This window comes from Miscanthus floridulus, chromosome 10, assembly GCF_019320115.1.
Source record: "Miscanthus floridulus cultivar M001 chromosome 10, ASM1932011v1, whole genome shotgun sequence".
Lineage (NCBI taxonomy): Eukaryota > Viridiplantae > Streptophyta > Magnoliopsida > Poales > Poaceae > Miscanthus > Miscanthus floridulus.
The window spans coordinates 113,873,583-113,889,932 of NC_089589.1; the positions used below are offsets into that span (position 1 = coordinate 113,873,583).

At 46.2% G+C, this 16,350-nt stretch overlaps 1 long non-coding RNA gene and 2 pseudogenes across 2 annotated transcripts; 1 reads left to right on the plus strand and 2 right to left on the minus strand.

Moving 5' to 3' along the window:
• Window positions 1–552: 552 nt before the first annotated feature.
• Window positions 553–2,719, minus strand: LOC136485385 (uncharacterized). 2 transcript variants are annotated; one of them, XR_010766437.1, is made up of 3 exons: window positions 2,323–2,719; window positions 1,638–1,890; window positions 553–1,452 (listed from the first exon to the last, which is right to left on the minus strand). It is a non-coding gene; the product is annotated as an uncharacterized lncRNA (long non-coding RNA). The 2 variants fall into 2 exon arrangements; XR_010766436.1 differs by having other exon boundaries at window positions 554–1,452; window positions 1,638–1,786.
• Window positions 2,720–3,030: 311 nt separating this feature from the next.
• LOC136489332 (disease resistance protein RGA5-like) lies at window positions 3,031–5,128 on the minus strand (annotated as a pseudogene).
• Window positions 5,129–7,025: 1,897 nt separating this feature from the next.
• Window positions 7,026–7,610, plus strand: LOC136489333 (uncharacterized; annotated as a pseudogene).
• Window positions 7,611–16,350: the final 8,740 nt, after the last annotated feature.

Sequence of the window (16,350 nt, forward strand, 5' to 3'; positions counted from 1 at the left end):
GAAACCATCACATATCAAACTCGGCTTAGCCGCACACATTGTTCAAACCATCCCATAATAAGTTATTCAACACATTTATTTCTAAACATCAAAATCTAAAGTCCCTATCTACCACAGAAGCAAAGTTGGCTTCATATTGACCATCACATCACTCTTGAGCTCCACTTAAGCTCTAGCTTTCCCCTGAAAAAAAATCAGACATTTGACATATACATCAGTTATTAAGTATAATGACATTGTAATTCACATGTTGATAAAACCTGCTGCTCCACTTAATAGAATAAAACCTGCTGCTCCACTTCAGGATAAAATGCATATTGAAAATGTGAAAGTTGCAAATTACCTTCCAATAGCAATTGCTGGCCAAAGCATGAATGGAAGCAGCTCGAATTGTCCATTCTCCAGGTCCAGAATATCAAAACCTGCAAATAAAAACCAAATACAAATGAATGTATTACTAAGACTTGATTAACCATAAATTGGTAGTTCAGTACATACATAAAAACCAATACATATACAGGTTTAGGATTTTTGTTTCTAGTTATTTTATTTTAAATGTGTTTGCTATTCAACAGAGGCGCCAACACCAAAGCTAGGGCCACTGAAAATACTTTGCGTGCGAATGTGGGCTGAGCTGAGCACGCCAAAGCTCGGGACACTGAAAATACTAAGCAGAGGATACGATAAATGAATCCATAATGCCCACTTGCAGGTGTTGTCTTTGAATTGTAGAATGCAACCAGATAAATAAATACAAGGGGAAAAAAATTCTACACTGTGTAACACAGCCCAGCAGATAACATTGAATGCAGTTGTTGTCTTTGAATTGTAGAACGCAGGTGCTAATTTCTTTTAATGGTGCTTGCCAAAATGTAGCTTGTAGAAACTCCAAAGGCCTTAACCGAAAACAAGTGTTCTGAAATATTAGTATTAGACTACTACGCAGTACTGCTAGCACTAGTACACAATCAACCATTCCAGGGAGTACACCTGAGCTCCAAACCTATTATTGCTCCAAATTAGACTTATGAATTAAAACCCAAATGCATGAGGCATTGTAACTGTACTGAATAGAAGTGCTAAAAGTTAAGATCACCTATAAAAATATTAAAATGGCACACAGTACATATAGAGTTCACACAATAAGCATGTTTCTTTCAGTAGCAGGATAAGCAGATCAAACATACTTACAAGTTCCCAGGTGACCACTGCCCCCAAAAATTGTAGGAATGCAGAGTGATTGCAATGTATTTCAACCATCACAAATGGATTTGGAATGAATTTCGGTTTCCACCACACAGATTGATTATCGCACAACATTCATAGAAAGGAAAACATTTCATTTGAAGCTGAGCTTAGTTTCAGCAGGCCTCACCTCTCCAATCCAGGAACAGCAGCATGAGAAGCTGAGGCAGCACCGCCACTACTCCGACTCGACTGTCTTCTTGGGCTCTGCGAATTAAGAACCATTGAAGAAAATTAAGCACAAACTATTGCATCTGCTCACGGAGAAGCAGCGTGTGGCATGAGATCCACCATGTGAATCGACTCCGGCTACCATCCCAGACTGTATTAAAAAAGAAGAAGAATGCTCTTTGTGCAGCAATTAAACAGGAAATCATGCCAAAACTATTTACCTCTCTTCTTAGTCTTGGTTAGAGGAGGCATTGCTTGCTGGTTGCTGTCAAGCTTCTTGCCACGACAACTCAGGTTTCGGACATAATGCTTCTCCTTCTTCGGTTCAATACCTGTCAAAACATCATGAGCCATCTCCCTGGGCTTCTCTCTGGCCAGCGCAATAAAAGCATCAGCCCCATCATTATCGTCGGCCAAATACATGTTTAGAGTGAAGGCACACTTAATTACGAACCGTAGCTACACATAACTTGCCTAGCAAAATAAAAGAACTTGCATCAGTAGTCATTGTTTACGTGAACTCGTTATTACATTATCACAGAGCCATACATAAAAGCATAGAGACATTACACTAATTGAGCACCACAGGAAAATACATACACAACTTTGATTATAAGCTCCCGTCTATTCCTTTTATTTAGATGGTTCATTATCAGAATTAATCACTTCTAATGTCACTTGTACAATTTGATGAATAAGAATTAACACATGCAGGCCGGACACCAGATAAGTCAGGCTAGCAGGAAGCTACCTACGTGCGTCCATAAATTTCCAACAAGGAAGCCAATACATTCACAACACGAGCACCAACCTGAGAACTAACCCTATCCTTAGATCCACAAATTACGGTACATCTCATAGAATTGCCATACACATTCATAAGGAGAAAACGGCGCCGGAGCTCACCATTGAGGGGGGGAGAAGCACAGCACGGCCCAGATCGGACAGAGACGACACAGATCGGGACCATGTCCAGGCCCAACCCAGCCCGGGCGCGAGCAGGGGCTGCCCGGCCAGGCCATGGTAGTGGCAGCCAGCTCGCCCACCTGGCCAGGGCTGGCAGCGGCAGCACGTGACCAGCAGTACCGGCTAGGGCGCCGGCGTCATGCCCCTCCGAGCGCAGCAGGGAAAGGAGAGGGGCGTCGCGGTGGAGAGGAGCAGGGGCGCCGGCAGAAGGAGTCGTCGTCTCGCCGAGGGAGAGAGCGACGGGAGAAGAGTCGCATGAGAGGGGGCACCGCCGCCAGGAAGAAGACCGAGCGTCGGCTTCTGGATGTGAGGGGCCGTGCGTTTGGGCGGAGATAGAGTGGGGGCGGTGTATGGCATTGGTACGGATGTGGAGGGAATTCCGTGTGAGCCATTAAAAACAGATCGTAATTCTCTGAAAAAGTTCAGCGGATTTTAGCGCCACTGCTCTAACTTTTTTTTTGCCCTCTATGCTACTACTGTCAGATTGGGCTCTAATGGTATCAAACTGCAGGTATGAAAAGTCAAAAATACCCTTAGATCTAAATATGCCATTATTTTTTAAGTATTTTAACAACTTCAAATGGAAAAACTCAAAACTAGAAAGTTGTAAATCTCGCCGAGATCTATAATTTTCATATAAAATTATCTTCATTTAATACCGTAAAAAAGATATGATTTAATATGATTAATATATCTTAGAAAAATGATGCTGATGATCTCTGTTGTTGCTGCTGCTGATGCTGCCAATAAGTTGAGTGTAGTGGTGGTGAAAACGAAACCTATCTCCGCAGATTTGGAGGCAAGGAATTGCTGCATAAAATGATTGACTTGCCAATGGCAAGCCTCAGGTTCATCTTGCTTGTGTTTGCAGTTCGATGCTACACAGCTGATGACATTCCTATCCACTAGCTGGGAGAAGAACGTCTCTGCTTCTGACATAGCATCACTAGAATGCCGAGTAATAAAATGGATTCGTATGAGTAAGGCCTTCATGCAACCATTTCAACATGAGACGATCCTTTTCAAACTTGTACCCATAAGGAAACATGCTCATGTACAATAATAGTAACCTTGAGTCATCATCAAGGAAGTCATTAAAAGCAGAGGACGTTGGCAGCCGGGGGACTTGTTCCTCGTCCTCACCCTCTGGTTGTCGTGGGTACTGCTTCTGCAATCGTTGTCCCTTCAGCCAGTCTGCCATGCCAATTATAAACAATGGTACACCATCACATCTCCTCAATATTTCATCACAATGTACCTTCAAAATATTCGGCAGGCAACCATCCATTGAACCAACTGCTTTTGCTTGGAGCAGATGTTGGGACATTGGCACTCGGGCTGCCGGAGGCTGAGGAACTAACATCATGATGGTTGCATTATGTTGTCCAGGAGATTCGCAAGGGAAGCAAGGGAAGCCTCCGCGCGGAGAAGGGGCCGGAGCGAAGGCACCCGGGCGAAAGCGAAGGCCCGCATGGTCGGAACAGGCGCCACCACCGAGGGAGCCTCCGCCAGGCTCAGCAGAGCCTCCGACGGGCAGCGGAGGTATTGCACCGTGTAGAGGAGGCGGCCACCGAGGACAAGCGGAGGCATCAGGACGAAGGCCCGAAGGCGAAGGCCCTGAAGCGGAGGCATCGAACAGAGACCTCGAGGTGATCCTGGTCCCGGAACACAAGATGGGCTGGTGTTGGGCTCAATGTCAAGGCCCAGGTAGCGCAAAGAGGGCCGATGAGCAATGCCTAGAAGGACCTTGAGGGTTAGAACTTGGGCTGGAATATCTTGAGAATATTTCGGAGCAGTTGGGGAGCAAAAATGTAATGAGTATAAATGGCAAAGGGACACCCTATAAAAAGAGAAGGGCAGCAGTGTAAAAGATGAGAGCATTTATGAAACTCTAAGTCTACAGTTACTCTGTGTCCAAACCAGATCACGCACCCCAAGGCACCGGGCGGAGATCCCTTAGTCGCCACACGGCCTAATCCCTGTGGGAGACCTGGTATCTTCAACAACAGACTTTCTGAATCCACTTCACTTTGAGGTTTCATCTCATGCACAAGGCCATCATAAGAATCGGAGCAACATGCCCACCATGCTGTAACTGTACTGTGTGTTGTAACCAATATTCGCCTATCAAGATTATTCCTAGGGAATGCGGGTTCGATTTTCCACCAGTCCGATGCTTCCCGGCCCTGTTCGGCATGCTGAATCTTGGATGAAACTGGCTGAAAAACACTGTTCCGGCTGAATTGTTGTGAGAGAAAAATATTGTTCCGGCTGAAAAAACAAGCCGAACAAGCCGAATATGGGGTAAGCCGAACGGGGCCATGACAAAATACCTGGCCAGCCGGAAGCATTATGAGAAAGAAATTAGCAAATATATTTGCAGATTAAAGATATATAATCATGCCAAAGCTAGTAATTAAGTTGGTCGTTATTGGTACCTCTTATCTCGCAAGCACTCTGAAACGAGGCGGACTAGGACCTCCATTGTCTTGGCTTCTGACGACGGGTCTGATGACAATGCTGTTGCTGCTGCTGGTTCTGAGACTTGGGAGAGGATATCTTGAAGAAGAAGAATGTTCCTATCAGCCCCACCAGATGCTTGAGCCATAACGTTGCATTGGAAATAGTAGTGTCCTCCACTAGTTTCATGATGCCTGATTCGATTGCAGAGATCCACAGCAAGAGTTGTCTTGCCTATCCCCATAGGACCAACGATAGACATGACTCTCAGCTGGCTCCTGTCCATCGTCCCCTGCTGTGGTTGTGAGAGCCACCTGAGGATCTTCTTTGCCGGGCGATCGATGCCGACAAGCGGAAGTCACCATGGTCCGGTTTAACCGGTTCTTGGTTAAAACCCAGCCCAACCCGTGAAAGATTCTATCCAGCGGTTAGGAACCATCGTGTTTCGTGGTTTCCGCGGTTAAACTCATTCCGATCTATCAATTCGAGCAGTACTCGCAAACGACGGCACCAGATGCCCAGCCAGCGCCACGGGCAGCCAGCCAGAGGCGGACAGGGGAGGGACACGCACCTGACATCGGCATGCAGGAGGCGTCCCGTACCAATCGCCGGGCGGGTCACCCGCGGCGGCAGCCGCCATTGCGACCGCGGCCGCCTTCCGGCGGCGCTTGGACCCGCGCAGCGGCGGCATGGCGCGGGCGGTGAAGGAATCGGAAGGAGGGGCCCGGAGGCGCACGGGTACAAGACGAATCAGGAAGCCGGGACGACGGCCATGGCCATGGACGGCGAGCGCACGGCCGCGGTGGCGTGGGGGGCTCGGATTCAATATTTGAAATTTGTCTGATTCGTGTCGCGCGTGCAGTTCATACAGAGGTTCGATGACTCGCTCGGCCTCGGCCAGGGCTCCCCGCGGCTGTACCGCTGTATGCGACGGTCGACCTCGGTCATCACGGGCGAGGCGGCGACACCGTGAACCCGCGCTGGTACGAGGCGTTCCACATGTAGTGCGCCCACTTCGCCTCCGACGTTGCCTTCTCTGTCATGGCTGCGTTGCCATCGGCACCACTCTCATCAGCCGCGACTACCTTCCCGTCCGGGACCTCGCCATGCGTGGCCTCTACAAACGGTTTTATCACGGGCTGGTTCCTGGGTTGGACCGGTTACAAACCGAACCATGTACAGGGTTAAGTGGAAGGGCACCGGCCTCGGCCTTTGCCAGGTGGTGTGTAAGCACAAGGTAAGATCTTGTGAGAAGACCATGCATGTTCCTGGAGGTATGCTCTGTCTGGTCGTGCAAATGATGTACGATGTCACTATAACGATGCTCTACTAAAGTTACACGGCGGAACAACTGTGCGGCTCTTCGCAGCAGTGTATGACGTGAGGGATGAATAAATCTACGCAAGGTGTGGTTGGTCGTGTAGAGAAAGCTGACATAGAGTCCCAGCACCCTCGTGGAGCACTCGTCGATGAAATGCTGCAGGTGAGGACGGTTAACTCGGTCTCCACGGAGGTTCGAATTCAATGTCGTCAAGAACGCCGCAAGGAAGCTTATCTCCGTCTCCACGAAGATCAAGCAGTGCCGTCTAGCGTCGCAACGCCATGTGGGCCAGCAGGCCCCAGCAGTTGAGATATCCTCGCACGAAGGGCCTGCGCCACTCTTAATAGCTCCTTGATCTTGGCCTCCACCTCCTCAGAAGCTGAATGCTGCTTCGCAGAATCAGGATGCGCCATGACATCCCTTTCCTCTTCATGCTGCTGCTGCGGATCGGGATCGGGAGAAGCAGGCACGATCTCTGCCTCCTTGCCCTGCTCCTCCTCGTCGGAAGCTTATTTGGTATTTTCTGTAAACAATGAACTTTTTCAGGTTGCTGAGGTTCTCCAAGGCTTTAAGGGCCAAGCCAGTACAGATATGAACTCCTCATAGTGTTTGGAGAGCCGTCATTTTTGTGATTCCTTCAGTCAACTTCAATGCAATTCTCTTCTTCCTGTCGCCAGCTAGCAGGTGTACCATTCTCTGAAGCCTCTCAACTAATGCCGGCAATTTTTTTTACTTCCGTCTCCCTTATATCAAGTACCTCCAAATATTCCAGTTTGCTTATCTTCTTTGGGATCATCTCAATATCCGTCCGGCGCAAGCTTAAGTACTTCAACTGATGCATTTTGCATATCTTCTTGAGGTGATGGAAGGACAAGTCCTTGCAGCCTTCAAGATCCAACACCTGCAGTATCTGAAATTTGAGCCAAGTAGAATGAAGTGTCCTAAAGCTCCCCAAAGCTGTTAAGGAACGGACATGCGACAATTTCATCCTCTCAACTGTTTCCTTCTCTTTCCGGTCACTCTTGTGGACTGACAGTCGCCTCACCTTGTATGTCGGAAATGGTGTCTGCCAGTGGCCACCGACAATGGTGATGAAATTCTCGTCACTGGACTTGGCGACGATGTACTCGAGAACCATGTCATGAATCTGGCAGCTCTTCACTTTGCCATTGCTACTGTTGTTGACTGCACAGACCAGGTTCCTGCTAATGAGTTCATTGAAGCAGTCCGCAGCAACTTCCTCAACGTTGTTCCCATGCTTCTCAGCAATGAACCCTTCAGCTATCCACCTTCTGATGAGGATTTTTCTACTGATCATGCAGCCCTTGGGAAACATGCTCAAGTACAGCAGGCAGGTCTTGAGATCAGCCGGCAAATGGTGGTAGCAGTGATTTAGTATGTGAGTCACTCCAACTGTGGTGAGGTTATTCACCAACACCTGACTTAAATCCTTGTCCACATCAACCAAATGTGAATGGACGACTTCCTGGTCTGTGTTTGATTTTAGTTTACTAGCCACAAGCCCTGCTACTACAATTATTGCCAAAGGAAGACCTCCACATATTTTCATGATAATCCCACCATCAATGGGCTTAGAATGACAAATCCCATACCCAATACTGGAGATAGCTTGATAGAACAATTTGCATGAGTCCTCTTCGAGGAGTGCCTGGTGCTCATGGACAGTGGCGGATTCAGGATGGGATCAAGGAGAGGGCTAAGTAATGGACATGTTGATTGATAATGAAGATTTAATGATGATTTATGCTTGATGCTACAGTAATTTAAACGAGAATTAAGGCTCACAGGGGGGCTGCAGCCCCCCCAGCCCCCCAGGCTCAACTTAGCAGTGAAAGGGGGCTTCATGGCCAGGTTATTAATAGGATCCCAATCATTGTCCGAATCTTAGCTAGGCATATGATCCGGTAGTTTAGCCGACCCACTGCTAGCTCGAGCACAATTAGTAGTGATAGGCCAGCACACTACTACGGAGAGGATACGTATGGGTGGCGGCTGGGCCAGCCGCCCCTACCAAACTATCTCAAAAAATCAACACCCCTACAAATTGATTTCTAGGGATAGCTAGGTATTTCTAGGGGTGGTTGAAAAACGAGCCACATCAACAAACTGTTTTTTTAGAAATGAAAAATCTAGCCCAAAAAATAGCAAAAAATAATCTAGGGAAAGACCCCACCGATCAGCCACACATCACAAGTCACATGATTTTCCATGCGAAAAGCGGACACTTTGTGGCCACTGGGGTTCGAACCCATGATCTTGCACGTATCTCCCCTAACCACTCCACCCGTAAGTCACTTGTGTCCAAATGAGATATTCGTGGTCCTCATTTTATCTTAATTAAAGATGGCAACGAGAAACGTGGAGCATCCACGAACCCACACTTGAGACCCGACAAATGAAACCCAAACCCGCCCCGAACCCTGTTACGGGGGAAGATCCGCCCCCGCCCCTGAACCTGTCGGGTCCCCGAAACACGGGAACTTTACAAACAGCTTCTTCCGCCTTGCCTCCTATTCGTTGAGCGTCGCGCCACCACCTGCATGCAGAGCGGAGACTAGCGAGTGGCAGAGCGACGTGCTGCGAAGCGGCATGCTACCCTGCCTTGGGCTACATGGAGTACCTAGCTGTGTTCGGCCGAGCGCGGAGCGGGAGATTCGTTGAGCGGGGGAGCGATGTCGTGAGACTCGCGAACGCCAAGGGGAACGAGGTCGCGGTCTCGCGGGGAGTCACGGAGCGGTAGAGCAGACCGACTCGGGTGTCGGCACAGGGTAGGGTTAGGAGGTGGGATTGGGCTGTTGGGATTTGAATCCATGAATTTGTGCCCTTGTGGGCTGAATTTATTCCAGGACTGTTGCGCCTAAGCCTTAGTTTCGGGGGGCCGTGGGCACCCGCGGGGTGACTATGAAACCCACCCCCGCCCTCGACCTGATTCAAGTACATAAACCCGAGACCCGCAGGGGCAAAAACAGACTCGCCCGTGCTGGGTCTGAAACCACGGGTTTCGGGTTCAAACCCGCTCGACTGCCATCCTTAATCTTAATCCAATTTTAAAATGAATATTTGGGATGCTAAACTAATTTAAATGAAAAAGTTGTCAAGTACAAAGTTGTGTAACTTTCGAGAGCTCCCCTAACCACACCACACATAGGCCTCTTGAAAAACTTGAATTTCAAATATGAGAAATTTAAACGAAATTTTTCTTGGATAGATGATTTCAAATGAAAATACTATCAACTACAAAGTTGAATAACTTGATTTTGATCGTTTTTCCATCTGAGATCATTTGAAAAATTTAAATTTCAAATGTGAGAAGTTCAAATGTAATTTTCCTTGGATATATGATTTAAATGAAAAAGTTGTCAACTATAAAGTTGTATAACTTTTGGAGATCTACAACTTTCATTTTGGTTGTTTCTCCATTCGAGTTCATTTGAAAAAAGATCAAACTTTAAATGTGAGAAATTCAAACATAATTATCCTTGGATACATGATTTCAAACTAAAATATTATCCATTAGAATGTTGTATAACTTTTTAAGATCAACAACTTTTGTTTTGGTCATTTCTCCATCCGAGGTTGTTTAAAAAATCAAATTCATATACAAGTTTACTATTCGGCGCCTATTTTAGAGACGGCTCTAGATCCAGGCGGCTAGATCTAGAGGTATCTAAAAAAAAAAGGGTGTAGAGGGGCTAAAAATACCAGCTGCTCTTACAGATGCATTTCTTGAGATGGCTTGTTTTGGAATCATTTTTAAAGATGGTTTTAGATTGGGCCGCTGCTAAAAACAGACATCTCTCTACAAATGCTTTTTGTAGTAGCTGCATGCATGTTTGGTGTGTGTTTTATAGTAACTCCTAGAAATTGATTTGTATGAGCGGCTGGTGTTTTGGTCTATCCCATTACAACTAATTTTATTTGTAGAGGCGGCTAGGATGCCTCTATAAAGGCGGGTGTTCCAACCGCCTCTACTCCTCCGCCTCTAAAAAATCACAATTTGTAGATGCAGTTCCCTAGCCGCCTCAACAAATCAAATTTCTAGAGGTGGCTGGGAACGAGAGCCGTGTCTATAAATTGATTTGCTGAGGCAACTGCATTTTGAACCGCCTTTACAAACCATTATCTAGAAATTACAAAATCAAAAGCAAAGAATAGCAAGTTTTTTTTAATCCCGAAAGACCCCACTAGACACCCACACCATTTCAAATCATTGTCCAGAAGTCACAATTCATGTGATTTTTCATGTGAAAAATGCGCGCTATGCGGCCGTGGGAGGATCGAACCGTGACCTCAAGCCTCGCGTGTTTGTCTCATAACCACTTCTCCCATTGCACACTTGTGTCCAATTGGTATATTCATCCTCCTCGTTTTACCTTCATTTGATTATCAAATGAGTATTTGGGATCCTGAACGAATTCAAATAAAAAAGTTGTCAATTACAAAATTTTATAACCTTTTGAGATATACAACTTTGGTTTTGGTCGTTTCTCCAAGTGTGGTCATTTGAAAATTTGGAATTTCAGATGTGCAAAATTCAAACCTAATTTTCCATGCATATATGATTTCAAATGAAAATATTGTAAACTATAAAGTTGCATAACTTGTTTAGATCTATAACTTTTATTTTAGTTATTTCTCCATCCAAGATCGTTTGAAAAATTCGAATTTTACTATGTAGTTCCTATTATTAAAGGCACAAATCCATTTCTAGAGACGACTGTGAATAAAGGCGCCTCTAAAAATAGAGGTATTTGTAGAGACAGCCGGAAACAACAACCGTCTCTACATATGCATTTCTAGAGATGGCTCAGTTTGGAAGCCACTATAGACATGGCTATAAATTGACCCGCCTCTAAACAAAGCTCCCCTTGCTGAAAATCAAGTTTATCGTATTATCCCTAGAAATCGGTTTCTAAGGTCATCTGTTTCTACAAAGACATGTATAAAGGGTGTATATTTGATCTAGAGAATTGCTAAGCCATAACTGGTTATTTTGGGAGCTTCTGTCAACCGAGTGTTTTGGCTGTCGGATCGGGCGCGGATGGCTTAGGCAGGCGGCACGGCTAGCAGGAGGGCACGGCCAGTAGGCGGGGTGCGAGGCTGGCCTCAGAGCTCGGGTCTCTGGCCATGGCGGGCGTGGCGCGGGGTTGGCGACCGGCGATGAGGAGGGCAATGGCGGTCCCAGAGGACCCGACGCGGGGCCGGCTGTCGGCGACGAGGAGGGCGAGCGCAGCAACGGGTGCGGCTTAGGGAAGGCCGGAAGGGAAGGGAAGGGAAAGGAAGGGAAGGGATAAGGTTGGGGAGGGTGGGTCCCACTGGAATTTGTAAAAAAATTATAATTTATTCTGAAATTTTTGGACAATTTATGAATAATTTGACATATATTCTCTGATATCTGCAATTCATAGATTTAATTTGTAATTTTTTTTGAAAAATTGACATATATTTGTATTATCTCAAAATTACATCACTCTGTCCAATAAATTACACTGAAGAAAACATTATAAATATAATAATAAGACTATAAATATAGCTAGAAGACAATGTAAGTGCACGGAAAAAATTGAGTTGTTACGAAGGGCCAAAACAACTTAATGTTACGTAGACAGATCCCTTGATCTATAGAGGTAATGCACCTCTTTTCAATTTTTTCGACGATACATCATATAATTTGTTTGCTTACACTGAATGGTTTATTTCTTTTTTCAGTGAGGATTCCGTGGTTAAGGATTGCATTTTGTTGTTACAGTTGTGGGATTCCCTTACAGTATTTTGATAAATGGTAAGCACAAATATACTGTTACCGCTACTTCATTATTCATGTGCATCAACATTGCTTGTTTTAAACTATTCATGCTAAAATATGGCTAGGGTGCTATTAAGTTGCATTATTGTTCCGCAAGCCGCACCGGCCTCCATAATTCTGTAGCTCCGCCCCTGTCTAAACATGAGTAAATAACATTTCTATACATAGCTGTGACTCCACGGAGTTGTTGAACAACTCCTACGCTATTATATTCAGAAAGTTGACACTCTCTTACATGGAATACCATTGTTAATGCACAGTCTCTGTCACATTGCATCATCGCCTTGGGGAGGGTTCAGCTCACAGCTTGACGCAGAGCTGGGATCGCCGGAGAGCTAGTAGTACAAATTAAGACAGAGCAAGCTAGGGCATCACTTGTGTCCATCATTGCACGAAGCCGAACCAAACCATACCTGAAGCGAAGTTAGATAGGCATACATGTCTACGGCCGAGGGCATCACCGTCGCCCCAGAGCCGGCAGACATGCAGAGGGACGACGAAGTGCAGACAGCCACATCACATCTGCTGGCTCCAGGACACAACGAGGCGCAGCGCGGCCCCTGCAACAGCATAGCAGTCTATGTGCACGGCCACCTCGACGACCTCCGTTACCACCTTCTGGATGACCTCCGCGACGATTTTAGCAAGGAAGAAACTTACTTCTGGTGCCTCACGTCCTGCGTGTTCTTCTTCTTTTGCCATGCCTTGGGGGAGCTATTCCTCGAAATCTGCTGTGTCTCTCGCTGCCTGCCCTGTTTGGAGGTCACGACGCCACCGCATCTGGAGCCGCGGAACCGCACACAGAAGTTCTTCGCCTTCGTGGCCAAGAACCTCTCCAAGCTCTGGGTGACGACGATGCTCGTCTTATTCATACAGTGGGTGCTCTTCCGTCCGATCGACGTGAAGCCCCACCTTGGCACCTCGGCCATCCACGCGTTCGACCTTCAGCAGGCCGATGCCATGGCGGCCACACCTGGTGCCCCTCATCTCCGCTTCAACCTCACCGCCTACCTCCTTTTCAAGAACGCTCACAATTACTACAGTATCAATTACGACAACCTAGCCGTGAGTGTACTGTACGCAGGTGAGAAGCTAGGCCCAGTCGATGACGAGCTTCCGTCTTTCAAGCAGGATCCCCACGGGAGCACCGTGATCCGGCTGGTGTGTGTGGGGCAGCTGCGCAACGCCAGCAGCACAGTGGCCGAGATGTTCTCCAGTGACAGGGACAAGGGGCTTTTCGAGATGGTGGTGAGGATCCGCGTCACGCTGGCATACAAGTCCTGGCCGAACAAGGAGGAGTACTTCACCATCTACGACTGCCCGCTTTCCTCACCGTTTCCGCAGACCGGCGAGCCCGCTCTCTCGTCGCCGGCGTGGTGCAAGACCTACGACATCTAGACTGTGATTAATTAGCAGCGGCCACTACCAGTAACTTCAAATTGTGTCATGTGGGCGGAGGGGTGGGGTGGGGTGGGGTCATGTATTATTGTGCATTATTTCTGCAAGCACTAATATATATACGGCATTTACAGCGGGAATAGTCCGTTCACAGCTAAGAGCATCTCTAAGAGTTCTCTAAATCCCTTCCTAATCCTTGGTTTTTAGCAAGATGAGAAAAAAACTCCTCTCCAACAACTCCTAATCCATCTCCCTAATCTTTTAGAACTTGGGAAAAGTCACACTGTTCCGCGTAAAGTTACGCGCTTCTGAGTCACCCGTATCTTCTCTCTCTGCACGTGTTTGTCGGCCAACCTAAAGGTGGAAGGGCGTGGAAATAATAAAGAGTAGGAAAGGGTTCCTGATGCAAATATACAAGAGAGAAAGAATATATAAAAGTGGTTTGGATAATTTAGAAATAGTATAGGATTTCTCATGTAAAATTGTCTTCTATATTTTAGGAGTGTATTATTAGAAACTTTTGGAGATAGCCTTCTTTATTTCTTACAATACTTTTTTAGGAGTTGTAAAATTTTATGTTTTTGGGAAGAAAATATTAGGTACTCTTGGAGATGCTCTAATAATTACTTTATCGGTCCTAAATTAGAGGACGTTTTGGCATTTCTAGATTTATAACTTTGACTATGTCTCTAGACACAATATATATCTAGATGCATAGCAAAAGCTATGAATCCGAAAAACCCAAAACGTCTTATAATTTAGAATGGAGTGAGAATTAAAGTGGTTGTGTTTGCATGCGGGAGTGATATACCCATGTCATCGACTGAGTGAAATTAAAGCGATCATTACTCCCTGTTCTTGTCATCAACGTCTCAACATGTAGTAAAAGCTTTGCTACTGTTTGGCACAATTTAGCTTCAATAGTGAAACTGCTTTTTGGGCTTCAGCTGCACAATGGAGCAACTCTACCAGTGAAGTTGAAGCTATTTTGATTAACCCCCTGACTCATTCTCCCAATTCGCCAAGGGTTCTTGGGCTACACCTATCGGATGTGCGTGCTCATGTGCATCCTCTGGCTGGTCAAGGGATTTCCCAGTTGGCCGGCATAAGGCCCACAACTGAAGAAGTCCCCGGCATCAAGGGAACTGACCATTAGAGGATAATCTCGGACGCCTTCACCCAAGGGGCTCGGCTAGACTAAGGAAGTTCTCCACCTAGGGGGTGTATGTTGAGACAGCGCCACTGCACACAATCGCGTCGACCTTGCCTAGTGCAGGGCGCCAACCCCAACCAACGACTGCCCCCATGTTAGGCATCCGGAGCCTAACAGGCAGGCAGATCAGCATAGTGTTAGGTGGCCTGTTTTCTCCGATCCACCATAGCGAAGTTATGTTGGCCACATCTAGTGCAAACTCACGCCTGTGGCATGACGCGTCGCGACGAGGACCCCCATGCACCAGCAGTGTCAAGGAATCTGGGCCCACATTGCAATCTTTATTCCCGAAGGGGGAAGAAACCTAGTGTACGAATGAAGCCACGAGAAGGCGGACCTGGGGAAGGCACAACAGCAGCAGACAGCACCTGAAGGTCAGCTCCTGGTAGCGACAGAGGATGTCAGGGTGCCTTTGGGGCATTTCGGCCACCAGCTAATGAAGGATGAATGCTGCCAACAAAGAAGGACTAGAAACCCTAGAAAAACCTCGTGATCACGTAAATTTGTACCCCATCGCCCTCCATTATATAATGAATAGAAGGGATCGAACTCTATAGTAGCTAAGGACTCCATGATAGATGGATTCCTAGGTCGGCCCATCACCTGAGCCATCAAGAATATCTAGAACAATAGCATAGAGCAGTTCACCATCTCTGTCTCTCCATTGTAAGAACTCGATTAGGCTTTCGTATCACGAAAAACACCATTGCAGGACATAGCGCTTAGATGTTGGACCAAGATAAATCATTTATGTTTTGAGTGCTTAATCCATGCACCGACCCACGTCGAACAACCCGATTACTTCAGCGGAAATGAACCCATGGCAGGCCCCACTCGAGCTAGTGTGAGGCGGGTGAAGCTGTTATTTTCAGCTTGTATGGAAAATGGACCTTCGGCCCATTTAGTTTGGATTTTGGTGTTTGATGATCAACATGACCAAGTTGAACTAATGTGTTTGTAAGTGTATGTTTTGTAGTTCAATAGGATGTATATGCGGACTTGGACGAAATTGGAGCGTGAAGAATATGTTCAACACTCAAAGGAAGATACAAGGGTGTTGACAACCTACAAGTGAAGCAAAAGTGTCAAGACGCAAAGATGACAAAGCCCGGATGAAGACACATGAAGGAACAGATGAAAACAATGCTGCTATGGTGGCACCGGGCAACCTGTCCGGTGGCACACCGGACAACTACAGTGTCAGACGACTGAGTGAAATTAAAGCGATCATTACACCGGACAACCTGTCCAAGGAAGTGTACAGAGAGGAGTGAAAACCTATTTTCCATGTATAGAAAAATTCCCAGAAAATTCCTAAATAAACTAGGTACACCCTAGATCCTACCCAAGCATCCCAAGCATTTACATCCCATTTTCATTATTCCACCCAAGCATTTACATCCCATTTTCATTATTCCACTTTCCTGAAATAATTCCCAAGTTTATATTCCACATATTCAATTCTCTATTAAACTTTGATAATTCATATCTTTTTCATCCTAGTTCCAAATTAATTGATTCCACCACCAAAATTCTTCTAAGTTCAAGCTCCATTCATCCATATGATTTGCTCTATTATTTGGTGCCCATTTAAATTCTAGTATTGATTGCTGTTCTATTTCTATTTTTAAATATATACTAGTAGAAGCTATCAGCGTAGTAGTAATTAACCCCATATATTCGTGTACGTGCATGTACCATGACACATACTCGAATATATCTGCACCCAATCACCTAAAATAGTAGATA